The following is a 7571-nucleotide window of genomic DNA, read 5'->3' as shown; positions in this document are numbered from 1 at the left end:
TATCATTTATTCTTGCCCATACGTTTAAACTAAACTGGTGTTGATGTTTTGAATGCACAATAACATGTGGGTTTTCTTCATCCCAATTATGATTATTATGAAAATTGAATATACCATCCCTGGTAAAACTAGCTTACTAGAGTTTGCTCTGTTTATAAAATTCATTATATCTCATGAACGAAGACAGATAGGACGTATATTTATATGACTTTTTTTAGTTATTTTTAGGCGACAATTAGCTCGCGAAGTGGGTCCCACAAGTTATGAAACCTGTATATATATATCTCATTTTATTTTATAAATGTAATTATAAACTAATAATTTTTCGACATACATAAAACAATACTTTTTTTAATAGAGAATGATTTGCTGTATTAATTGATTTTTTACATAAATCGATAAAAAAATATTGACCTATTTTTATAGAAAAATTAATGTTTATAATTGTATTTATAATTGCTTAGAATAAAGGAGGTATATATAAATAAATACAAATAAATGTATATAATATAATAAAAAAATATAATGTATATAGTAATATACATAAATGTATATATATTCAAAGAAAATATCTTAATCGTTGTATGATTGGACACTGTTTAATAATGATAATAATAATGTTCATCTAAATGACAAACAATATATAATACAAGAATTTTAAAAGATATTTAACTATTTCTATAAATGAATATCTCTTAAGAAAGGTGACTTGAGAGTTACAGAATTTTTGAGATTTGCAATTTTTTGTGAATATGAAATTTTCCTTCTTTTCTTTGTATGCTGAAACCATATATATGAAATCTTTTTTTCTCTTAAAAAGAGCATATATATATGTGTGTGTGAAACTCTTTTTAGTCACAACGATAGATTGCATTAGTTTCTTTGCTTATTCCAACAGGAGATAATTATCAATAATTTATACAAATAATTAAACATCGATCGTTGTATTCTGTATTGTTTATCGTTTGGACATTATTCAGTCACATAACGAAATATCTTTTTTTAATATATATAAAGAGAAAAAAATTGTGTTAAATCGTAAAAAGAGTTTCATATAAAATAAGTAATTGCTCTTTGTTCTGTAGCTTATTCCTTCCAAAGTAAAGTAATATAAAATGGATTTTTAATCTTCTTGAAGAAACATGTATTATAGAAAAGCAAATACGGCATACATTTCTATTAAAAATAGCAACTATTTTTCATATATACACGAACTTTTTGTATAAATAATAAACAGTATAATAATAGATAGAATCTAATGAAAACAATTACTTTGTAAATATAAAACTCTAGTTCTTTATGATACACTAGAATAAGTGTACACTTAAAAATGGAATTTTACAAAAATTGAAAAAGTTTACATCCATTAAGTGTACACCCTTGAAGCATAAATATATATAAATGATTAAATAACAAAATGAGAATCTATTGAAAAGACAACATAACACAATTAAAAAATAACTTGAATCAAATTGTGTTAATCTCAATAAGTTCCTCATTTAATCATGTATGTAACTGAGACTGACATGGATAAGTTGTAGGATTATTATTTTTCATTGATTCGTTTTTGCATATTATAGTCCTATAACAGTAACTGTCCTTGTCAGTATCATAAAATAAATATAAAAGAGAAAAAAAATCTATACGAAACTTAATCTAATAGCATTAGTTGTCCAATCTGTCAGTCTTTAATGAAAGAATGCTGATATGGTCGTATTTGCTTTTTAGTTCAGTATTACTGAAATAAAGTATTAGTTACATTCATACAATATAAGACTGAACTAAGACTGATTTAACACAATTACAGGTTTTGTTCCTTGCTTGTTTTTACACAGTAAATAAGAGATTTGCATCTCTATATTTATTTTATTTTTGGACTTACATTGTCAAAAATATGAATATGCATGAAAGTCTAACTTTCAGATTTTCAGAAAAAATCTGTTTCAATTTCTTACAAAATGAAGAACATTAAAAAAGAAAAAAGAAAAAATGTTAAAGGAATTCAATTTTTGCACATTTTCTTATAGCAATGTTTTAATCCATTTATTACGCCAATCTTGGAATTCAAAATTATTATAAGAATTCTCTTTTTTATTTAATCAGAATTGAAAACTTTTAATGATAATTAAATAGAAACGAGGAGTCTCATAACAATTATGAATAGCGCATGTAAACACTGTTTAAAAATATTAATTATAATTAAAACTATAATTATAATCGGAAAGCTTTTTAAGATAAATGGGCTTAAATTAAGCAGACAAGAAGAAGATCGTTCTTGATTAACTTTTTACCTACGAAATAATTTGTTAATTATCTATATAAATAATTACATTATTTCTTTCAAAATTGATCCATATATAATAAGACACTTTGAATTCCAAAATTGGCATAGCGAATGAATTGTTATAAAAAAAAAAAAAAATGTAGGAAGTTACTTAAACTGCAATTAAAATTTTCTATTTTTTCTTTGTTTCTAATGCTCCTTATTTTAACGATAAGAAATTGAAACAGATTTTTTTTGGATAAATTTTTTGAATAAATGAACTTGCAATAGTTGATAAATCTTAGATTTAACGAACGTGTATGTTAAGACGTGATTATAATCATCATCTATTTTACAAATATTAGAAAGAATTATTAAATTTTGGGGAATTTTAAATAATGTTTATGGATGTTACTCTATCCAACTAATATTTCATCTTTTCGATAAATATACGTATATTGTTTAAATTTTTTTTAAAATAATTTTTTAACAAATTTTTTTTTAATATTTATTTTTTATCTAGTTTCATTTGTCTTTCAGAAACACATTTGTTTTTAATGCTTACTCATGATTATATGTTATTATAAATACATATATCCTTATTTAGATCAAATTTCAAGTTAAACAAAATTTATTGATATTCACGTGTTTATTTTATCATTTCTTCATGTGAAACATGGAAATATCAATGAAAGAGTTGATTGAAACATAAAATAATAAAATATAGATGATGAAAAGTTAATTATAAAGACTAGTTTTAAAAAGTCAATTTGTCGAGAAATGCTTGCTACGATATGCAATATCACATCATTTCGTATTTATATAACCTTATATTTTTGTTCTGTTTGTTAATTTTAATTAAAAATCATAAAGGTGAAGGTGAAGGTATTAAATATATAATATTACGATGAAATTATATTTTGAAGTATATGGGATAAGTTAATAAGAATTATTATAATTTCTGGACAAGGTGAGAAATTAGACTGTTCATTTCTCTTTGTAGTACGTAATGCGACACGAATCGATTTAACGAGATGTAAATTAACGCAAATGGGGATGGAATATAGAGGAACAATAGCTAAAACTGCTGGAAGCATTCGATGTCAATCTTGGTACGCGGAAGAACCAATACACGAGGTGCTTTTCATACTTTTAGTCGTACCTTTTGCCTACCTTAAAAATTATATTTTTATTATTTTAATTATTAATTAGAAATTAATCATAAATGCAAGTTTATTTTCATCTATTGTGAAAACTTAAATTTAACTAACTTACTTAAATTTAATAACTCTTTGTTCCTTTAGTTTTTAAATACTTAGATATATATTAAATTTAATAACTCTTTGTTCCTATATATTATTAAATTTAATAATTCTTTGTTGCTAGTTCTTAAATACTCAGATATAGATCAGAAAAGTCATTATTAAATCATTAATTCGGTTTAAAAAACCATCAGTGATATTTTGTGAACGTGATATATTAAAAAAATTTGTCATTTGTGATACGTAAAGATGTTTCATCAATTATACATCAGATGTATATATCAGTTATAATATAATGAAATTGAATCTTTCTCTCGTTTATATCTATTGTTCATCTAACTGCAAAAGTGATTACCGAACTGCGAATTTTTATGTAAATTCATATTTCTGAAAATATAATTAGAGAAATGAGGCAACGATAAGAAATTGTATTTGCGAAATATCATAGAAATTGCTATACTTTTCGTATTTTGCATATTTTTTTCTATATTATAATTGTTATGTGCAATTTGCTACAAATGTACTTAAAAACATCCGTAGTAATTGTTCTTGTAATCAATTTTGCCACCGATCATTAGCAGTATTATCTTATTATCATTAGCAGTATCATCTTTATATTGTATATGTACATACTGCTGCTTGATTTTATTTAATACGCTATGTGAGTGATTTTAAAAGTTATGTGAATTTTTGGCGAATATCCCCGATATTTTTTTTGTTAATTTCTCCGATAATCAAATTAAACATATGTCAATTGTGTTTCGTACGAGATTCACGAATTTTACGAATATGTATTTTACGAATTGTACGATTTTTATGTTAAAATGAAAATCAAAATTTTATTCTTAATTTTAGCCTTATCTATTGATGTTACGAGCACTAAAGTTAAAGTTTATATTAATAACGTATGTTCCATATAGTATTATTTAAATGTCAGGTTAGTAAAGATATAAGCGACGAGGATTTTCCCGAAAGATCGATGAAAATTGCGAAAAATTACTGCAGAAATCCAACAGGAGATAGCAGAGGTCCATGGTGTTATACTTTGGAACCTTCGCTTATAGACGACGAATGTGACATACCACTTTGTAATTTTGGAGGTAATAAATACACATATTTTTGATATTGCTGAAAGAACATCAGGAATTCTTAAATAGTCAATAAAAATCATTACAAGCAATATCGTACTTACAAGTTGCAAGCAAATTATCTTTTTTAATAAAAAAAACATAACATCAGAAAACAAATTGTGTACGTAATTAAATCCGAAACTTTTAATCATAAAAAATTTTGGAAATTATAAATATGGGGTATAGATGTTTGGAGAATAAATATAGTTCAACAGAGTAAAGGAATTAAGAATGCAGCAGAAGAGAATTAATAATTAATAATTTAATACTAAGATGCGATTTTAATGTAAAATTCCCCAAAAAGTTTCTTTTGCACGTTGGAATTCTATATGATGATCGAATAGAATGCAAACTATCAGGACCAGGAGCTGACTATGGGGGGACAAAGCAAATTACTACATCGGGAAGTAAATGCGTATCGTGGCATAAACATCATCTTGAGGCTGCCAAGGTATCAAATAAATTTAATATAATTACAATTTCATTGATTTTTCAACGATGTAAATTATTATTATTAGGGCCTGAAATTCGAGGATCGGGTTTTCTCAGATAGATCACGCAGAAAGGCTGAAAATTACTGTAGAAATCCTACTGGAGATGTCGGAGGGCCGTGGTGTTACGTCGAAGAAGAAGGTTTCGAATATTTTCAGAAAGAGTATTGCGATGTCCCATTTTGCGACGATAGAGGTTTTATTCTTTGTTCTATTGTATCAATTTATGATGATCTTTCTCGTCTTATTGTTTCTCTTTACTATACATTTTAGATTGTTTAATATTTACGAAGAATTCAACTAGTCACCCTATACTCACAAAATTGCGCGCAGCCAGTGGTAACACTTCATTTTGGTTCAAACTGTGGAATCCAGATGATGAAAAGAAGGTACGTACATTATTAAAACTTAATATTTTTTTTAGATACAGTTTTAAAAAAAATAGAGTATTAATCTTCAGTATTCTTTTTTTTATAGGTACATTAATTCTTGAAAAAAAAGAAGGATTTGCACAAATGGAAAATATTAGTGAGAAATTATCTCGAAGTTTAAATTTTAGTTAAATTCTGTCCTTATAGAAACGATACTCTGTATTCCTTTCTAATCCTTGTACACGCGTAATATAGGCACAAGTTAGCATATTGCTTAGTCTTTTACCGATTCCTGCTCCTGCTGAAACCGTAGCGGAAAAATGGACTGCTGGAGTTGAATTAGTATTTGCGAATTCTGGTAGTCGTCAAACATTCCCAGCAAATGTTAGTAACAACACATGTATTCTGATTACGTAGCGTGTAATTCAACAGCATTTTTCGAGAAATATTAGAAACGATATAACGTTAAAGTATTATATTAAGAAAGTATGTAAAATATTCGTAATAACGTAAAAAAAATAGTACTGTAAAAGTAAATAGCGTAAAAGTAAATAGTACTGTAGCGAAAGCGTACCATTAGCCTTGGATTAGCCTCAAGATTTAAAATCTTTTTTTGTTGTCCATTGAGTGTTTTCAATTTAAATACATATTTTTTTATTATTTATTCATTTAAACGTGTCAATTATTTTCTCCTTGCTTTCTATTCCTATATTTTACTGTCCCAAACGTCAGAGTTATTTATAATTTTGGTCAAGGAACGCGCAGAAAATGGAAGCTTGTCCTCAGTTATGTTCGTTGAATTAGGAGGAAGAGAACTTTGAAAATACACCTGAGATTTTAGTCGGTACGAAGTGGACGGGAATATGGATAACTTGGGGCGGTGGTTTTATTTCCGCGGGGATCGAGGGATCGCTGAAACCTATACTTATGCAGGAATATAAGAAGAAACGTGGGATCACGAGCTTGTATCCAGATACGTTCCTATATTATGGACTTCGAGGGACAAATGTTTTGTGCAGCACCACCTTTTGTCACGATCGTACGTTTTTAATAAATTAAAATTAAGAAAATATTATATGGAAAAAATACTGCCAATAATGTTACAACGGTCGAGTATTCTTGGGAATAATTGTCAATTTGGTGGTGAAGAAGTTTAAGTATTAAGAATTTATAAAATGTAACGTAACGCATTAATTCCTGAAAATTATTATACGTAACGAAATCACATAATATCGTCAAGCGTTACAGTGTTAATATCGAAGAATTATTTCATAGATAAGTTAACTGAGGCTTCCAAAGATTTAGAATGTTAACATATTTACTGTAGCGACGAGACGGAAAATGCAATATTAAATGCATTTTCAGATTGCGAGACGTATACAACATTTGGCATTGATTTCTCGCAAGTTTGGGCCATGCAGAAAACTAACGATACAATCGATGTACGATTTTTCGTTCGTGCAAGCCAAAACATACAAATACGTTTCTATCAAAAACCATCAATGGAATATCCCTCTGTTACGGTAAGTAAATAATTTAATATTCAAACCGATCGATTAACAGTCAATTTATATCCAAAACTATGAGTGAAAATTGTTAAATTCTCATATACAATTTTGATTCCAATGTTAGTTCATTTTATAAGAAATTAAATATCATTTCGAGAAATCCTCCGACCGATTTAATCGACATATTTGCGCAAAAATTTTTATAGTTTTATCGATGCATATTTTGCCATTAAATTCGTATAAGAAAGAAAGTTAAAGTTCTAATTAGATTCTAGCAATTGTAAAAGCCTACAAATTAATCCACCTGATTAGTTTCCTTTGCAAATAGAAATTTGCTCAATCTATGGCCATTCAAACACTAGCGCTGCGACGAGATAATGGATCAAATTTTCCCGCGTGCTAGTTTTAAAGAATAATCGCAAATTACCATAATAAATTCGTACATTCTTAATAATACTAAATAATAAAGTGAAAGCCTCAAACGAGATTCTTATATAGCTTTCAATATGATTTTCTGTTTATTTAATTACTAATAATTATTTCAAC

General features: G+C 27.0%; 1 long non-coding RNA gene across 1 annotated transcript; it reads left to right on the top strand.

Annotated features, from left to right (window-relative positions):
• Positions 1-4941: 4941 nt before the first annotated feature.
• LOC122528775 lies at positions 4942-5529 on the top strand. Its single transcript, XR_006306664.1, has 3 exons — positions 4942-5106; positions 5174-5342; positions 5420-5529. It is a non-coding gene; the product is annotated as an uncharacterized LOC122528775 (long non-coding RNA).
• Positions 5530-7571: the final 2042 nt, after the last annotated feature.

The sequence above is a fragment of the Frieseomelitta varia genome, unplaced genomic scaffold, assembly GCF_011392965.1.
Source record: "Frieseomelitta varia isolate USP_RPSP 00005682 unplaced genomic scaffold, Fvar_1.2 scaffold_130, whole genome shotgun sequence".
NCBI classification, from domain to species: domain Eukaryota; kingdom Metazoa; phylum Arthropoda; class Insecta; order Hymenoptera; family Apidae; genus Frieseomelitta; species Frieseomelitta varia.
This window is presented reverse-complemented; position numbering and strand designations above follow the sequence as displayed.